Raw genomic sequence first — 17,265 nt, 5'->3', positions numbered from 1 at the left:
CTACCCTTTTCCCCTTTCCCCTTTTCCCGGGACGTGGGCCCTTGGGTCCCCCGTCCCCTTTGTCACGGAATCGGGCCTAACGCCCGTAAACCGTTGACATGGGGAAAGAAAATCTTTTTTCACAGACTGGTATTTTCATCTGAGGACATTATCTAGCTATAATTTACACTTTAGAGCACTTCAGAGTGAACTGATATTTTTATAGATGTCTGAACTCTCAGAACCTGTACAGTTGCCAGCTGTTAATACTCAGGAGAAACAGAAATTCAGTTCTTCAAGACCAAAAAGAAGCAAATCCATAACTCCAACATACAAAGCATGCAAAGAGAATTCTAATTTGACCTTTGTCTTTAATCCAACATCAGAAACTGTTTGCCTGATGACGTGCTAATTGCAAAACTCAGTTCAATCCCACCCAGGGGTGTGAGGAAGCACACGTGTATCTGAACCAAAGAGCAGACAAAAACAGTGCATAGATACCGACCATAACCAGCCCCACCATGGCCTTCAGCTTGGAAAATGAACCAACAGCCTGTATTTCTTCTGTAACTGTGCAAAGAAACAACCAGAGCGTGTGTATGTTAATGCACATCTACGGAGCCTCTGTCACCAAAAAGGATTTAAAAGCACATTATTCAACTTCTGCTTTTGATATACAAGCTGTCACTCTTACTGTCACTTCTGCATGGTGGCCTTGAGTTATTTTGATGGGACTAGAACTAAATTGTCTCAGAAGCTGTATCAGGAGCCAGATTTTGCCTCCCATCACTTCCCTGGATAGTACAGCCCATCCAGAGTCATCGTACAAAGAGAAGTGGTTACTTCAGCGGTAAAATATTAGTCAATATGGGAAAGAGTAGCAGTGCTTGGTCTACAGAGGGAATGTGACACTGTGCGTTGGGGCTGTTGTTTCGATAAGAAAGGCCTTGTCCCATGACACGTTCTCAAGTGCTCTGTGCTGCCCAGATGCAGATAACTTTTGCAAGACTTTGCTTCTGGCGCATAAGATCTCTCCATTGGTGCTGTACTCTTTGTAAGATCAGCCTATACTCAAGGCTACTCAAGCCTATTCTGAGTGGTCTTGGAGGAACTTGGTCTACATTGTTCTGGGCCCTCCTGCTTCCTTCTCAAAGGACTCAAAGACAACCATCATACCTACCTTGAAACCTCTCAGCTCAACACTTCTATTCTCTTACAAGTGTGTTAGGAAAAAGGCTTTCCTACAACCAAACAGCACCACTCTTCCTCACGTCCATGCACGCTCCTGATCTTGGCACTCAGAGGCAGTCTGCAGGACCAACAGCCAGGTCCAACACAGAGCACTGGGAGTCCCATCTGACCAACTTCTCATCCTCCCCTACTGCAGCTGCTCAGCAGCAGACTGGCAGCCACGGAATTACAGCTTTAATCACCGTTTTGTTAGCTCTCCACAGAAAAGTAATAAAAGACTCAACTTGGGGTGGGGTAGAATTATCACAACTTGTCGTACCTACCAGCCATGCATCTGGCCCTTCATTACCCTATGGTATTTATATAATCAAAAAAATATTCAACTGATCGTGTTGGAGTAGTGGAATGCATTAGCAAATAAATAGCAAAACACACAAATTTGTCAACAGATGGATTACAACCCAATGTAATTAAATGCAAAATAGTTCTGCTTTTAAAGCAATTGCTCATAAATTAGCCTGTCAGCAAATGTAAGCAACTAATTGCATGAAAAAAATTAGGCCATAAGACAATATTATCTGCACATAGTCTTTCCAAACAATGTAGAAATGATTGGGTACATTATTAATTGAAAAGAAGTCAAACTGCATTAGTTTAATTGCTCTTTTTTTGTGTGCAAACCTATTAGAATAATTTATATCATATTTACTCCTTTTTACATTTGATGATAGGTATTTAAGCCTTGTTTGTAGACTAACAGTAATGATTTCACCTTTTCCTTGGCTTAATAACTGCAGTCAGTAAGAATGCTGTGTTTGGTCATGGCAATGGTGGACTGAGAGTGCATCCCACGAAGTTTAAGTGGAATTGGGACCAAGGCTTCAGAGCTCCATTCCTCTCCAGGTGACCCAAAGGCTATGGTGGAAATCAAAGGCTGCAAGGAAATCTTGATTTGTTTGTCTGCAGGAAGGAAAGACTGAAGAACTGGAAACGCATTCAAAAAATACGTGCACACATAATGATATGGGCAACCCTGAGCAAAGTAGATCCAGAGCAGTTGTTTAATTTAAGGTTAAGTCCAGTGGTTTTCAGCCCATGATCTACCACAGCTCTATGGGCTGCTGATAAAGAATCTGTGAAAGGCCACTCAGAAAAGCAAGCTTGTTTGCTTGTGTTTGCTGTGCAGGGTGAGGCACTCTGTCTGCAAAAATAATGGGGTTTCCCAAACCCCAAGCAGCTGAAAAGCCACTTGCAGCCCAAGGCTGGTGGACACCGACCCAAAGATCACACTCACTGCAGGGAGTGTTCCACAAGGTCTCTGATCAGAACAGATATGGATTGGGTGAAACTTGGGTCCGCTGCTGGCCTAAGTGGGGAGCACCTTGCTGGCAGCAGAGGAACCACACCGAAAGAAAGATCACAGCAGCAAGGCATCTCATGTACCTAATCAAAACATCTGCAGCTTGTGTACAGGTAATGAACTGCTCACAGACAATTGGTGAGCTAAGAATCATCCATGTAAATAATTCAGTGACTAATTTCGACTAATGAATTCATTTGAGAAAAAATGAAATCTATTTACTTTATGTATATTAGGCTTTTTTTTCTCTCTCTGCATGGATTGAAACTACCAGAATTATATGCAGAAAGTATCATGTTGGTGGCAGAGATATGGATCCCTCTAAAAAGCTTTCTGTCAAGCAAACTTGTCAGGTAAACTAAAAGGGAAATACTGATGGCCTAAGAGCAGCTCCTGCCCTCCTGAGCTGGGCATTTCACCAAAGCAGTGAGTATGGATGCTCCTGGGAATGGAGCCCGGGGATGAGAAGAGCCCAGACCCAAATGCATCACCTTGTTCAGCACTGAGAGAGAAGGTGTAATCATCAGGACACAGAATACCCATGGTAGAGAAGTTAATCAGTTCTCTTACTGACAGTGTTTCCTTTCATATGGAATAACTGTAAACTTATTGGATGAGAAAAGAAGAGGAAGGGAGAATGCTTGTGTTATAATGTTGGGTTCAGCCAGCACCAGCCCCCAGACTAGGGCTTGCAGCATATCCATACGCGGGCTAGAATTTGCCTACTTTTATACACAAGGGATATTTGGTTGCCAGACCTGAGGGAATCACTCGATGCAAGGGAGACTGCTGAAAATGCAGCTCCTGTTTTGAATAAGTGGGCACCGCGGGGTCCCCAAAGACACTTCTAAGCTCCCACATCCCCACCTGGGATTGAACAGAAGCCATTCTTACACTGCCTACAGAAGATCCATGGGAATCTGGAAAAGTTACAAAACCACTTCCAGGCCTCCAACTGATACTCTAAAATTGTGCTAATTTGTCACAGAAAGAGGAGACTTCAGCTAAAATTGGCACATTTTGACCACCTAGAAGGAAGAAAACAGGGTTAAGATTTTCTCTTCCCTTCTACTGTTCTAGTTTGAAAGATATCACTTTACCATGATCTGTCAAGATAATGGTAATAAACAGGACAGTAAACTCAACAAGCCTTTGGTACTGCCAAGATTGTTGTCACTTTTCTCATATTGCATTTACTAAGTAGCTTTGGAAAGAGAAAATCAAACCTACTAAGTAAAATCTCTTGAATTGGGAAAGGCAAAGGGAACAAAGAAATGGAGGCGAAAGAAGTACAGAGTAAAGGTGGCAAATCTGAGATCTCAATTTCTAGTCTTGTTAATTGACAGCATTATTATTTATAGTGCTATTCTTGGCACAGGATTCACCTTCATAATCCTCATTTCACTCTGCTGGAATAAGTGGTTGCAGTTTTCTCCAAGTGAGAGTTTTCTCTTGAGAAATCTGCATGATGAGGGGTTTGGGAACGTGATCAGGAATTCAACATAGTGCCAGCTGCTTTTTCAGTCATGAACTACTTCCCCCAGACCTGCAGGGTCCAGCAGACTGGGACCAGCACCCAGCACCCCTCTGCCTTCAACACCACGGGGGGAAGCGTAGGGCATAGGGGCCATCTCTGAGAAGAAAGCTCTCAGAAATGGTCCGGCTTTACCACTAAAGATACTGCTAAGAAGGGGGAAAAAAAAGTAAAATGTACTAAAATGCACTGGAGTGAAGCTTCTGTGAGCACTCACAATAGATATAATGTGTAAGAAGTCTTCTGCTTTACAGCATATCTTGTTGTGGAATACTCAGGTTTTCTAACATGCCAATGGAAGCACTGGGGATCTTTCTAGAATCTCCCAACCCTGCACAGGTGCTGCTGACCCCTAACTGAGCCTGAGGCTTAGGAATGCCTTGGCAGGGAGTTTTCGCAAAACAGAAAGGATTTTTTCTTAGATTCAATCACATGGTCAGAAGTGAGCACGGAGTTGCTCCCCACGGGCAGCTTCATAGCTAATGCAGCAAGCATCTCCAGTGCCTGTTGAGCAGGGAAGACAAGCAGCAAACAGCGAGCCCCATCAGCCTTGGGAAACCCTTGCACTGGGATGGAAGGAGGAATTCCATGAGGCTTGAGTTACCTGCTGAGGGAGAGGGAAGCCCTAAAAACCAACCAACCAACCGCTGAACTAAAACCACAAAGGAGCCAGCAGAATACACAGAGAGCACTTACAAAGCTGGGCCATATAATGACCTTGGCGGAAGCACTGTGGCTGGCTGCAGGAAGGAGCCCCTGAAAATGCCAGAGAAGACAATGCTGTGGGAGTTCAGCTGGTGAAATTCCATGGAGAGCGAGAGGTGTAGCGAAGGATGCCACACTTCAGGTTGGAGTATGAATCAGCTGTAGCTTAGACACTCAAGTTCAGAGAAAAGATGGGCAGAGACAATGCCCAAATGATGGACCCGAGAGTCAGGGAAAGGGCTGGCAGTTCCCATCTTGAGTATCAAAAAACAAGACAGGAAAGTGCGTTCATTATCCTTAGTATGATGCTTCCTTTCTGTGCTTTAAAAAAAGCAATGTGAATGCATGCACTCAAAAAAAAAAAAAAGAATTAAAAAAAAATCTAGAGCTGCCAAGGTGGGTGGATAAAACTGTCATTATTAAAATGAATCCATTAACTAAGATGCTTTATAAACTCTGGATGATCTCTCTCCTATTATCCCGTAAGGAGATTAAATTTTTTCATTGTTGCTTTTATGCAATTTCTTTGGAAAGGGAAATAGCTCAGGTTAAATTGAAAAGCCTTTTCCATCCAGTAAAGAAGCCATATTAATTTTTCTTCATCTTAGAAAAAGTATATGGCCTTATGAGTTATAAAGGCTGTAAATGTGCTTCTTTCCAGTCTCCTTGATGAGTTTAATAATGGAACAATGTCTCACTGGCCATTGGCCTTCTTGCAGCACTCTGCTAGGGAGCAAGACCGCCATGATGCTTCCAATTGGGTAAATTCCACCTGCACAGAATAATAGTCTGCAAAATACATTTAAAAACTTGGAAACAAGCAGTTCAGGCCTCTCCTGCAAATTAGGGGCTCAGGAACTCTGATCTTCCCTTTAGTTTTTTGCCTCCAATAAAGGAAAGAGAGCAATGTTTCACTCCAGGAAGAAATTTACAGTGAGAATATGCGGCTTTGTGCCTCCATAGTACAACTAGCAGCTATGGCAGCAGGTTAAATGTTGGCCTCTTGTGCTCAAGCCCCACACTGGGTTTTAGCATACACATGCATACCCCTGCACACAGCTGCATACGTACACATACAACTTCCAACTAAATGGTACAGCTGAACTAGAAATCCTGACAAGTTCCTCTGGACCAGAGAGCTGCTGTGGCTCGACCGTGACCTGGGCAGCCTAATCTGGCTCTTACCAATCCCCAAAAGCCTCCCTGGGAATACTTCTGGATTGGAACAATGGAACTTAGAAAGGTCTGTATGCTCAGCTGTCCTCAGCATTGGTGAGCTCAGCAGTTGAGGGGCTATCTTGCCACTGAACTCCACCAGCACATTTCAGGAGGATTCAGGACATACATGGAACACTCCAGGAGAAGGCACAGCCTCCATGGCCATTTGTAGCCCTGAGGCAGGCTCACCCCACTGAGCTGCTCCAGCTCTGCTGCACATGCCTGAAGAGTTAGCTCCAAACTGCTGCTGGTAGCTATGATGTGTGTGAACAGAAGGGGAGAGCACATCCTCTGTGTGCAGTGCATTAATGGCCCGTGGTGTCACCAGGGACAAATCACTCCCGCTGCTTTCAGTGGGATGATTAGAGTTTATGTTGGAATGCAAGTTTCCATTAACAGCCAAGGTAAGTGAACATCAGGAAATTATATGAAGCATCAGTTTTATGAGCTGACAGATTTGTTACTTCTACCCACACAACTGAAGACATTATTTTAAGAAAGTATTTAAATTCTTCTTAAACCTTATTCTTGACACATCGAAAGAAAGAATCAAACCAGAACCTCTCCACCCCCAATTCTAAAATGAACTCAACTCCCCAAGGTGCTTTTACAGGTTTTTGATGGATGCCTTAACTCCTAATTGTCTGTTCAAAGCCTCTGCTGTTTCCAAAGCTCACTCCAACACAGCCAGGTGTTCTGTTGCCTGGGTCAAAGCCTGTCCCCAGGAGCCTGTGGCTCTGCTGCAGGCCCTCAGAGTGCCAAGCTTCAGCACAGGGAGTCCTGAAGGAAATGGCTGACATAGTTGCCAAGCCACTCTTGATGATATTTGAAAAATCATGGCGGGCAGGTAAAATCCCTGGTTACTGGAAAAAATGCAATGTTGCACCCATTTTTAAAGAAGGATAGAAAGGATGATCCATGAAACTGCTGACCTGGCAGCCTCACCTCAGTGCTGGGGAAGATCATGGAGTGGTTCCTCCTGGAAGCTATGCTAAGGCACATGGAGGAGAGGGAGGTGATACGGGATAACCAGCAGGGCTTCACCAATGGCAGGCCCTGCCTGACCAACCTTGTGACCTTCTACGATGGCATAACTGCATCACAAAAAGGATCCAAAGGATGGAACACCTGCCCTACAAGGATAGGCTGAGAGAGCTGGGGTGGTTCTGGCTGGAGAAGAGATCTGAGAGCAGCCTTTCAGTATGTAAAGGGAGGTAAAGGAAAGAAGGGGACAGACTCTTTAGCAGGGTCTGTTGACAAGGGGAAATGGTTTCAAGCTAAAAGAGGGGAGATTTAGATTGGATATAAGGACAATAGGAGTGGTGAGGCACTGGAACAGGTTGCCCAGAGATGTGGTGGTGCCTCATCCTTGGAAACACTCAAGGTCAGGCAGCATGGGGCTCTGAGCACCTGGTGGAGCTGTAGGTGTCCCTGTTCATTGCAGGGGGGTTCAGTGAGGTGTCCGTTAAGGGTCCCTTCCAACTCAAATGATTCTATGATTGTATGAAACACTGGCATGCTTCTGATTCCATGTGTGCTCCCTTCGCCTCCTCTGTCACACCTGCTTATGTTTCTGGAGCTCACGGTTTCAAAACAGAAAACAAGCAAAAACACACCATGTCTGAGGGAAAGAAGGAACTTTGTCAAGCTAGAAAAAGAAGCTAATACTGAAGCATGGTCAACATGCTCCTTCATCTTAGCAACATACATCTGTACATTCTCAAATATCCTAGGGCTTTTTCAATGCCAATCTTTTAAGATATTGTTCTGCAATTTCTTTTGGTGAGTCCAAAGGAGGTGGATGAAGCTGTGCCTGGCACAGCTGTCTGCCCAAGCACACTGAGCTACAAAAGCAGGAGTTTGGTGCTTGCCTGCCACAAGTAAAATTAAGTCTTCAATCTTCTGCAATTTCAAACTGAAAACCCAAATCAATAAACCTCTCAGTTCTCCTTGAACTACAACCTAAGAGCATAGGCCAAAAACTCTATGTTATTCATTTATTTTTCCTTTCTTCCCTGTAGGAAAGCTTCTAAGAATTCAATCTAGCAGCTCAAGCTTAATTGCTCACTTTGAGACAGCCCCAAACTTGGAGCCTTGTCTGACTGAAGGGTTTGAAGGAACTCTAATGTATTTGTAACATCAGTGCTCAGAAGAGAATTTTAAAAAATTTATCTAGACTCTTTCTCTTCATATGCAAACAACTGGACGTTAATAAATTAGCAGCAAAATGTAAGACATTCACATAGTTTAGAAAATAATGAGGCCTATATAGCTGTTTCTCTAAAACTTATTAGACTTGAAGGATTCATCTATAAAATCAACCTTAATTGTCCAGAACCAGCCATCAGTTAGATTTGGGAATACATCATTCCAATTGATTGCAACTACAGACATACAGCAAGTGACAAATACCCCTGCCAAGACTACTGGTTCTGTTCCTAAACTGTGACTCCCTTTCTAACTACAGGCCTAATTTCTGCCATTTCCTGGTGCCCCATTCAGGCTCAGTCCTTCCTGGTGGGAACTGCTGCCCAGAGCCACAAAGGATGCAGGTGACCAAGCCTCGAGTGTTGGCATCTGTTCAAGCCAAAGCTTCTCTCTTTGAAAAATGTTATTTAGGCTGCAGCCAACTCCTGCACTAACAACATCTCTATCTCCTAAACGTCGGCCATGCAGACAGCTCTCTGGTGATGCTGCAAAGCAATTAAGAGAACCCTGTAGAGCCTGGGCTAATTCTGTTTCACTAGAAACGTTCAGACTGCTGAACTGTGATGGGGTGGAAGTTCAACGCTATCATTAGCCATGTATGAAAGACAACTTTGACCTATTTTACCCCCCACTCTAGTTCTGTAATGAAGGCATCAAGAATTCATTCCAGGGAAAGATGCAAGACTGGAACTCTTCCTGCAGAAGGAGATACTTTAGTTCCCAGAGGAATACATCCATTACCCAACATTTTCTACAACTGGCTCACTCAGTTCCTCCCTTGTTTCTGTAATATCAGGGACTCCACCACCTATAGAGCATGAAGTCTGAAGTCAGGACTGGAGATTCCTCTGTGACAGCAAAGGTCCTTAAGACAGGTCATATAATACCAATCACAAGGCTTCTGTCTTTTGAATATTCATCCCAAAGTGTTTTGACAAGCAGAGAAAGTTCTTAAATATAGGCTGAAAGTCAGGCACATGCTCCAGTGCACAACAAACAGAGCTATTTAAGTTTGAAATAATGCATTTTGTGAAGCTCTGATCCAGAAAACCTTCTTGGAAGTTTTGTGTGCAAATGCTGCACAGCTCAGAGGATCACACTCAGCAGTAGCTCTGACACTTCCCAGTGTTCCTCCACACACCTCATTCATTTCCTCTGCTGTCAGTCATTCATGCACCAGCTTTCCCCTCTCACAAAATCATGTAGAGGTTTTTGTTTTCATCATCCCTCATCCTTGGCTTTAGACAGGACTCTCACCAGAGGAATGAAAGACTTCAGGAGCTGTTTTTTGCTTTTTTGATATGGTTGAAATTTGTGCATTCCAATACCTACGAAAGGAGAGCTCTCCATCAGAAAACACAATATAGACTGTTATTTTTATTCTGTTGCATCAACACCTCATACGAGGCTGTTTCTCATTATAAATGATATAGTCCCACTTGATTTTCCCTTTCCACTCACTTCTGCAAAGACCTTTGGTATCCAAGTACCATTTCCTAGGAATACACACCATCACACAGAGCTCTGCCATGATGAGACTAACTGTACCAGCTGGCCTAGGAAAGCAGTCAGGTGGATTTATTAGCATTCCTGATGAAAATTGTTTGTTTGTTTTCCCCTCTGTTCCCTTCAGATTTCTGATTTGGTTTATTTTTTCTTTAATCTTTTTTTCCAAGTCTGATCCAAGGCTTTGCTGAAACGAGCACAAGCAATGGTATTTAAGATTGCAGACATGGCTAATGACAGCATTGGCTTCTGCTTAACTTCTTTTCATTTTTAACAGCCCTTGCCCTGCAGGTATAAAAAGGGAATTAGAGCCATAAGGCACAGCTTCAGATTTGTTCTCTTAATTAGTTCCTGCCATGGTGGATTAATTCCATTTGCAATGTGTTGCCATCTCTGCAGAAGTTTATTGTAGTGGAATGGGGGATTAATGAGGAGAGTGGATGCCAAGACACGCCAGCTGTCTGTAAGCCGCCCATAATGGGATCAGCACAGATGGTACCGATGCTCTCCTTAAGTATCACTGAAGGTGAGGAGTTTTTTCCTATCAACCTGACACATGCAGTTACTCATCTGCTGCAGAGAATAAAATGATAGAGCTGTAGCTCTTGACTCAAAAAGAGCAGGCAGAGGAGTTGGTTGTCTCAAGATTCTCTCTCCTTTTCTTGAAGACGTGGTGGGTTTATCAGATTTAGCATTTTAAACTAATTTTCTTCTGTCTACTACAACTAAATGCAAATACACCTATGGACTGGAGGATTTCCTTTAAAGCTGGGGATGCTGTTGTTGGGTGCCTTGCAATCCAGCAGTGACCTCTGCACTGAGATCCTGTCCCTAAATGCACAGGCTTCTAGGATGGGCTGTTGGGGTAAGGTGCTCCTTTCCTTTTGTGTACTCAAAAACTGAAGGAGTTCTAGCCAAGTCAGGAAGCACCAGAGGTGTAAAACTGGTGAAAGGACAGTTGAGCCTCTTTCTGTTTTAGTTTTAAGTTGCACTTTTCTAACTATTTAAAAATAATATAAAAAAAGCTTCATTCACCTTTTAATAGTCTGTTCCCATAGAAATAGAACGACAATATCTCCATAAAGTAATATCTGAACATACTTTTGACTCAGTACCTGCGTGGTACCTGATGGGGACTCCAGAGACAGGGATTCAATGACTGACACTATTATAGATTCACTGTATGACCCCAGGAAACTTAATTCATCCCATGGCCCTACCTATAATTGGAGATAATAGGGCTTCTAGTGCTACTTGGGGCAGGTGCTGCCTTTCTCTATGCTCATTTAGTGCCTCACATAATAGAGTTCCAATCTCTGTTGATGCCTCTGTGCATTATTAAAATACAAAGGATGTCAAACAGAAAAAGGCATTTAAGTGCTCAAGTGCCATGGGAACAATACTGGCATGCTGGCATTTTTCTTCAAACCTGCTGCTAAATACAAAGAGCTGTCTGTAGCTGTTCTGCTACCCCTACATAAAGCAGAGGCACATCAGACAGAGTTACATTACTAGGTAACTCATGCTGGTTCCATCCAGAAGAGTTGTCATGAAGTGACAGGAGTACATCCAACTCCAAGCCACTAAAGGACAACAGCAATTTGAAACATCACTATTTCCCTGTGCAGCATCCAGGAGGTTTTCAGATGCACAATGAAGTTATTCTGCTCCCATGGATTTATTGTTTCTTGTCCCCTACCAATGTCTCGTTTCAGGATCCATAACACTATGTAAAAATCTCTCCCATATTATGGCAATTGAAAGAAGGGAGGGAGGAATCTAGGAATGCTGAAACACTTCAAAAGAAATCTGGAGGTCCCATTATTGCACTGGCTTTGTGGGATAGAGCTGGAGAGAGAAGGCTGTGGTGAGAGCTGTTCTTTTGAGAAGAGTGACCCAGGCCAAAGGACTGCAGGGTGAGCACAAGGAGAATCAGTTCTGGGTTGGGCTCAGGGCTACTTTGGAAAAAATGGGAAAAAAGTCTCCTAGCAAAAGAAATGGGGCAATGAATAAACCTCTATCACCCCATCATCCTCTCTAGAGGAGGGGAGAGGGACAGAAGGAAGAAACCAGAAAAGGCTGGAGGAAAACAGCAACAGAGCACTGCTCCAGTTCCTTGGAAAGCTGTTGTGTCTCATCATTACACTGAACAGGATCGTCAGTTGTTGACCACCACAATGCCGGGTGTCAGGGACTGCCACTATGTTGCCGTGGCCCTGCCCTGCTCCAGGCCCAGGAGCTGAAGCAGAGCCAAATGTGCCTGGCACGCAGCCTATCTGGGGGCCACAAAGCCTGGGCCTTGGGGACATCAGCACCTAAAGGACTTCCTGTTGAGTGCAGCTTTGCCCCTTACAGCCCAACAAGGCACAGAGCAGGTTGAAGAAAACATGTGGCATCCTGCTTCTTTGCACCCAGAGCACAGCAGGATGGAACACATGATGCAGTGCCTTGCTGTGCTGCCCTGGGATAAGTGCAGGGACAGAATGAGAGTAGCTGATCTTGTTAGCTTTACAGTATGGATACCTGGAGAAGCCACTCTGGGATACGGTTATGTCTTGTTTGTTCAGATCCCTGCAACTGCACAGAAAATGTCACCTGTGTTCCAGGTCTGACTGTGAAAGGATGAGATAGCCCTGGTTACACCATGCAGTGGCGTGCACTGCCTGTTGGGCTGTATGTACAAGACATACAGCTGGCATGTACAGATGTACTGTCATCCTGGGAGCAGGTGTGGGAATGCTGGGTTACCCCACGTTCCTGGGGCTGGGTGAAATGCATACAGGGCGCTGCAGAGGGGCAGGAGCTACCCCAAGTCCCTGAGCCACTCGCTGTGTCCCTGTGGTATCCTGCTGGGCATCTGTGCAGCAAGGGAAAGGCACAGGAGGATGCTTTCCTGTGGCACAGAGACTCTATAATATACTGTAACATCCTTTTAAGTCAGGCTTGCTCTTTAGCTTCCTGATTTTTCCCTTTTTTTGTTTCTCTCTCTTCTAAGTAGAAAGAGACCAATAAAAACAAACAAACAAAAAATGATAATGAAGTGAAAAGTTTTAGTGAAGTGCTATAAGTATGCTACAATTCTAAAACACCCCATGGATAGCACCAGGGCTGTCGAAGTTGAGTTCCAGTCAGGATACCCCCTCCACTACCATGGGGCTCCCGAATTGAGGGCATGCTGGGGAGGAGTAAATGTTGGAGGAAATGTGTGAGCGGCTTGGAGATGAGCTGAGAGCTTCATCCAACCATACCCTGAGAATGTTTGAGTCATTTAATTTTAGTGAGATTAAGATGTCCATTTTAATGTACCAAGGTTTCGGGATGGCCCCTTTTTTAAAACATGTCATACTTAGTGTAATAATGCAGCAAATGAAAAGGAATAGTTTAAATCAAGTCCTATCACTAAGGTGAAGAGAAATTGTTCTCAAGTTGAAAGAGGTTAAATTCAATTTGGTCATTAAGAAAAACTGTCAGAAAAGTTTGATCAAGAACAGTCTCCTTAATGAGGTGGTTGTAGCTAATTCATTAGAGAAAATGAAGGCAGATAGGGATCCTGCACTTCTCTTGCACTTATCAGTGTTCCCTCTGAGTTCTGTAGCTGACCCTCTCCCATGGGCTTTGAGAACCCTACACCAATAAAACAGCATACATTCTCATAGAATTGTATATGGATCTCCCCACCAATATAAAAGGATATTTGAAAGATTACACCAATGATGTATCCGTTTCTATTCTACTTATCTGCTTCATCTATAGCAATAGGTGACCATTTCTTTGGGGCAACCTAGGCATTCTGCCTTGACCAACTGAGCCTGCATGAGTCCCCTGCTCCTCCTTTGGGGAAGCGCCAAGTGCATTTTTAGAACTCTATTTATTTACTCTTCCTGAAACAAGCCAACGCTCAACCACCAAAAGAACCAAAAGAAATTCCCCCAGCTACAGAACAATAAATTTGCTTGAATTTAATAATCTCTCTTTCCCTCAGTCCTACAAATTACACGACAATAAACTCTGTGATAATAAATTGTTTGGTTCACAATTGCACATTAATCTTTACTAGAATTCACAAACAAATTTTAAGTCAGCAGGCTTGAGTTTAATTAAAAAATTTCCAACTCTACTATTTTACTACCGTCTCCTTGATCAGGCAATCAGCCACAGGGTTTATGCAGTTTTATGAGAAGCAATTTCAGGTTTTTTTTTCCTGAAACACCTCACGTGAAGGGTACCTTCCTTGTAGCAACTGTGCTTTCTTACATCCTCCCATCCATCAGTGCACTGCTGGAGCCTTTTCTGCCCTTCAAGGTAAAACAGGGCAGACTGGATTTGATCCGAGATGGAAGAGGGAGAAACAAATAAAAGCATCTATTAGTACCGGAGGCATTATTTGAAATGTATTTGGTTCAGGGTTGTAAACTTATGGCTCTCAGATCCACAGAGGGCCATTTCCAGTGGCTTGCAAACAGCTGTGACAACTGCCAGTTGTTGGAACTGGGGAAATAGTTTTATGAGACAGACATAAAACACTCCTCTGTTGGTTCTGGGTTTGCTTTTACTGACATCACACAGCCCGTAACCGTGCCCAAGTATCAAGTTTTACCTGGAGAGAAAAAGGTCCCTATCTCTCAGATCTGTTCTGCAGGAGTTGCATCTCAATCGCTGCTTTCTGTGGGAGAAAACCATGCAAAGGAGTGCAGCATCTGCATTTACATTTAAATTGGGATGCTTTCAGGTGACTTGAAAGGGACAAACTGCAGCTATCCATGGGCTCTACTAACAGTGAATTTCTGTTTCCGATGTACAGCTCTGATTCAGTCTGGGATAAGGACGATCCTTGAAACGCCATGGGTGGTCTCCAAGGCAGGCTCTGGGGCAGCTCTGGTGGGACACAGAGCTCCCAGGAGAACGGGACGCCTCCTCAGGATGCTGCCAGTGCTTTCTTCTACACCATCTTGCAATAGCAGACATCACTCTGCTCCTTATTTCTTGTCTTCCATTCCTTCTCCTCCCCTCCTTCTCCCCTGCCCTTCTCCCTCCCATAAAACAAGAGCTCAAAAATGGAAGACAAAGGCAACAAGGTTTATGATTGTTTTTCAGACGTGAACAAAAAAGTTATCTCCAGAGGAATGCCTGCTCTAGTCACACCTGCAGCCTAATAACTGTCATCCTCCAGAGAGACACATGCTGTAATTGAATGGCACCAAAATGCCAACACTCCTTCATTATTTTTAATATATGCCTCCCTTCTGTAAACCAACATATCAGAATCATAAGCATTAAGAGCAATACCTTATTTCCAGATGAGTTTTCCTTAAGCTAAGAGAGCATCAAGTCGCATTTGTGTCGTTCAGTTATTTTTGAAAGCCTTGGCTGGAGCCGGGGTAGAAGTCCAGCTGCGAAGAATGGGAAAAATACTTCTCTTTTTTATGGATTCATTTGTCTTAGGTTTTGAGCTGCTTGAAGACATTAGAGTCCAGTTCCCTAGCAGCTGGCTGTCCTTTTCACCTCAAGCCTTCCCCCCTACATCAGCAGTGGCAAATGAGCTTTTAACTCACACCAGTTGACAACCAGCAAATTGTGTAAATCCAGAATATTAGAAGCACAGGCGATGGCAGAAGGAACAGGTCAGCCTGACACTGGAAGGAGATATGTTTTGAGCTTACCTTGGTGTGAAGAGGAGCTGAAGGAGGTGGGCTAACTGCAGGTACCATTAACCTTCAGCATTAACTGTGGGAAGTAGAACTGATGGTAGAAGCACTACTGTGTTAAATGGAAGCGAGGAATCAGTTCACATTCATGTCAGCAAATGCGATCAGGACACATAGAGGTAAGGTGATTTTGCATTCTTTGGTCTGCAGAAGAGATTTTGCTCTATGGAGAGGGCGCGCTAGCTTTGCCCTCTCCATCCCATCCAGCTCCCATCTGTGGAAGAATCAAAAAAAACGTCTTGCCCCTGAGGGGATACCAGCTCCCATGCACACTACGTGAAAGAAGCCAGATTTTGGGACACTGAGTGTGCTGTTAAAGAGACTGAGAGGCAAATTAAAGTCACGGCACCACAGAGTTCTGGGAAAATGGCCAGTAGGAGCAGAAAAAGAAGCAAAACCACTCTGCAGGGTCATCTTTCATGAGAAGCCCTAAAGCTAAAGCATGTGCAGGGGATCAGGGATTGGAACTGTGCTGAGCAGAGGAGGAAAAAGGCCCAACTACAGTGAGCTGCAAGAAGCCTTGCTCCCACCTCTCGGGAACAGCAAGTCTGCTTGGTCTCACTCCCCTGCCTCAAGCTTCTGCTTGAAGTCTCCAGTGCAAGAGCTCGTGAGCACCCTGCCAGGTGCCAGGACTGGCTGCACTGTGTCAAACTACTGAATTTTACTAGCATCAAATATTTTTCAGACAATCAGTTTTGTATGTGCATGTCAGTGCTGATCATGTTCTCACCAAGGAATTGTCAAAATATAGCTGTTTGACTCAATTACCTCAATCAAATAAAAACTGTTTAGATAAATTAAGTGAAGTATTTCTATATTTGTGAATGGAAATCTGGCAGAATTTTTGTTTTACAGAAAGGTTTTGTATTCTGGCTTCAGGGACCCCGAGTTCCTCCCACATGCTGACTGTCACAGCAGGAAATGACCATGAGATCCTCTTGGGTTGCTCTTAAAATCTACAGGTGATACTAGAGACCAAAATACTTTCCTGTTAAACACCCAATTTCCATGCTGACATGGCAGTAACCTGCCTGCTGCAAAGGGAAAGAAGGGAAAAGTGGGCTCCTAACCCTGCAGAGCACCTCCGTTAGCATTTTGGTTTGGGTGAGAAGAAAGCTTCTGAAGCAAAGCTCTTGGGCATCCTTGCTTGCTCTGCTTTGTTTTGCACCACACAGCCACCTCTGGCCATGCAAATGGGAGCACTTCAGGTTACAGCAATCTGTAAGCTGTGCTCCAGGTGTGCTTTTAATGTGTTCCAACCTCCATGGAGCATTCAGTCCATAAAACTGGGAAAACATGCAGCAGCTTTCTCTACCCACAGAGCACAGTGTGGATGACTGGTACCAGCTCCAGCTGCTTCCTGCACTGCATGGTACAGTAAGGGAGCGCCTGGAAGGGGCATGGAGAACTTGATGGCATGAGAAAGAGTGAAGTAATTTCTATGCTATCACTCAGAGAAACAGTGAAGAGTTGGTGGTGCCTCTGAGTCTGCCAGCCACAACGATGGGGCTGCTTAGGAAGTGCCAGGGAACAGACCCCAAGGTTACAGGAAATGAGATCAGATGGACTCCCAGGAGATAAAGAAAATAAAGAAATAAAAATACAGTGTTTAAAGCACAAACAGACAAAAACTGCAGTTAGGAAGAGATTCCTTTTTAGGGAGATTAACAGTGTTGCTGTCAGACTGCACAGTATTTGCTGCATCAGTGCCTCAAAACATGTTGTCAGGAACTGGGTCCCTTTCATTTAATGTCTCCTAGAAATGCCTTAAATGCTAACGGCTGAGCTCTCACTGTCACATTCTGCAGACTGTTCTTCTAAAGATGAGCAGTGGCCCTCTAACCCCAGCATTCTGCTTT

At 44.1% G+C, this 17,265-nt stretch overlaps 1 long non-coding RNA gene across 1 annotated transcript; it reads left to right on the top strand.

Annotated features, from left to right (window-relative positions):
• On the top strand, positions 7,437-16,214 carry LOC110399130. The gene is made up of 3 exons (XR_002438912.1): positions 7,437-10,374; positions 11,417-11,617; positions 14,503-16,214. It is a non-coding gene; the product is annotated as an uncharacterized LOC110399130 (long non-coding RNA).

The sequence above is a fragment of the Numida meleagris genome, chromosome 4, assembly GCF_002078875.1.
Source record: "Numida meleagris isolate 19003 breed g44 Domestic line chromosome 4, NumMel1.0, whole genome shotgun sequence".
NCBI classification, from domain to species: Eukaryota; Metazoa; Chordata; class Aves; order Galliformes; family Numididae; genus Numida; species Numida meleagris.
The sequence above is the reverse complement of the archived record's forward strand: the minus strand, read 5'-3'. Positions and strand labels throughout refer to the sequence as shown.